Here is a 2,415-nt window from a genome sequence, read left to right as displayed (position 1 = left end):
CTTCTTGTTTTTTTAATGCTATAATAATAATAATAATATTTGTTTGTTCTTATGTAGAAAATGACCGAAGCTTCTTGAAAAATGGTTCTTTGTGTTTCATGGCTTATTGCAACATATTCCCCATATGGGCCTTTTGGAGAGTGTCACAGATCAGTACACTGCTCTGTCCAAATTGGTACCTTGTGGTATGAAGCGACTGAATGTTGCTCCTCCTCTGCTGGCAATGGTACGTACCCCGCGAACCTGGAGGCTGAAACGAGTGATGATAGCTTGATTTGTTGAATGAATGTGCAGATTCTATACATCTTGAAGAAAGAAAAACAGGGAAGCAAGAAGATGACTGCAGGTGGCATGCATATGCATGTTAAGATGGTGCAGAATCTACCAGTTGTAACCGGTGAGCTTAGAGCCGCCGTCCGTGGGCCTTGAGTACTGCAACCAGCTGAATTTACGACGATGATGATGATGGTTGTGGACCGATGACGACAGGGACGGCGAGAAGTAGCTCTGTTTCCCCCCAGGCAGGTAGGATAAGAAAGAAAATTCAGAGGCCATGTATGATGTAGTTGCTTTCATGTGTGATAACAGGGAAGAAAACAGGAGCAATCAATCCAGAAGGAATAAGCAGAATGTGCAGCCAGCATGTACAGTAGACAGTATATGTTGCCATCATCGTGTCATGTGTATGCCACAGGCAAAAGGCATGTCCTCAGCTAGTGTACACCAGATCAGGCTTGTGTGGGGGTGTGTGACGCAAGTACACAAGCAAAGGAGCAGGTAGTGCTTGCCAGTGAAGGGATAAAGAGCATATATAGATACTGGTGATGCAGCATCACCCATATTTATTCATGATGTGGATTGTGACACTGGGAGCTTTTCAAAGAAAAAGAAGGAGAAAATGATGGGAAGAGGTCAAGAGGAGTGGTGTGGACATGCAACTAACTGCATCATGTATCAGGCAGGACAGACAGCAGCAAAAGCAAGAAGCTGGATGTGAAGATTTTAGCAGCAGGTCAGGTAGAGGTAGGGACTGCTCACCATATATACCACAGAGTTGTTACAGGTAGATAAATTCAGAGAGTCCTAATTGTTACAGGCATGATTTATTTTACTTTTTGTTGGACAAACAAGATCAACATTTTTTTAGGGAGGGGTGGGCCATGCATTGTGTTGGTTGTTGGGGATGATGTTACCCGATTGCTGATTGGAAACCGCTATGCTATATGTATGATGATGATGATAATGATTAGATTACGAATGGTTCTGGTCGCCATTTGTCTCATTCCTTGCTTGTTTTTGTGCGACTTTAAATTGTTTATTTTTTACAGGATTGCGCGACTTCAAATTAATTTACGTGTAGGGATGGAAATCGTCCTCTAGTGGCGTGCCTACGGAATCTCTATTCTTAACATTTCTTTGATGAGGACATTTATCACAAGTTACAACACTAGAGTAGAGTTTTTGTTGCCCGGTAACCAATCAGTCGGATTGCTTGTGTACGATCGAGTACATCAAAGGGCGTGTAGATGAATAAGAAACGCGCTAATTGCAAGGAGCAAACTTATGCAACTTGCATGTTGACAATGTTGTTGCCTGAATGGTGGATCTTCTTAAACAAGAGCAGAGTGTAGTTGTCCTCGTAGGCAAACTTATGTAACTTGTGAGGAAATACTACAACCAGGTGATATGTGGTTATCGTTCACACGCCATAATCAACACCAAATGCTAGTGGTGGTAAGGGTGGATTTTTATTAGCTTAAAATGGGGCATCTGGGGATACAAACACAATGGCCAACACACTCGGGCTTTGCATAGTTATTATGCACGCATTCAACACCAACACACACACATAAATCACACCGGCATCTAGCATAGTCAAATAAGACCAAAGTTATGCCTTGGAGGAGTAAAAGAAAAGAAAAAACTCTGAAACAATCAAAACAATCTACATCAACAACCATATCCGCGCCAACAATCAAGTGAAATCACTAGTACCACAAGAGGGATTCTCCAACAGCAATACCTTTAGGAAGGGAACAACGCTCATGCGCCGTTGTCGCCGGAGTCAACCAAGGCCTGATCATGTGTTTTCATCACGAAGAACAAGTCCTAGCAATGCCTTCAGCAAGGTAACGACACAAATAAACATCGCCACTGCCAAATATAACCAATAGGTCAAAATTCAGGTTTTCACCCCAGAGCTCAAGACCGATGCTTGAGATGCACCACCAAATCGAAGTCATCCGGTGTTGTTGCCACCACTTTCCGTGATCCCAACAGCTACATGCATGGCATGGACTTTCATATGAGATGCCATACAAGCGAAGACCATGCTTGCAAAAACAGGCAATCGAGCCACGACAAAGTGGTGCTCGTACTTATTCTAACCAAAGAGTATCAAGCTAACAAGGGATC

At 43.0% G+C, this 2,415-nt stretch overlaps 1 protein-coding gene across 1 annotated transcript in view; it reads left to right on the top strand.

The window, feature by feature from the left end:
* Positions 1 to 1,282, top strand: part of LOC119329301 (signal peptide peptidase-like 2) — a 9,754-nt gene extending 8,472 nt beyond the window's left edge. The window contains exons 16-17 of the mRNA XM_037602317.1: positions 58 to 226; positions 295 to 1,282. The gene's annotated coding sequence lies outside the window, so the exon portion shown is untranslated. The remainder of the gene's footprint in view (positions 1 to 57; positions 227 to 294) is intronic.
* Positions 1,283 to 2,415: the final 1,133 nt, after the last annotated feature.

Source organism: Triticum dicoccoides, chromosome 7A (assembly GCF_002162155.2).
Source record: "Triticum dicoccoides isolate Atlit2015 ecotype Zavitan chromosome 7A, WEW_v2.0, whole genome shotgun sequence".
NCBI lineage: Eukaryota > Viridiplantae > Streptophyta > Magnoliopsida > Poales > Poaceae > Triticum > Triticum dicoccoides.
Note: the sequence above shows the minus strand (reverse complement) of the source record. Positions and strands in the feature narration are given on the sequence as shown.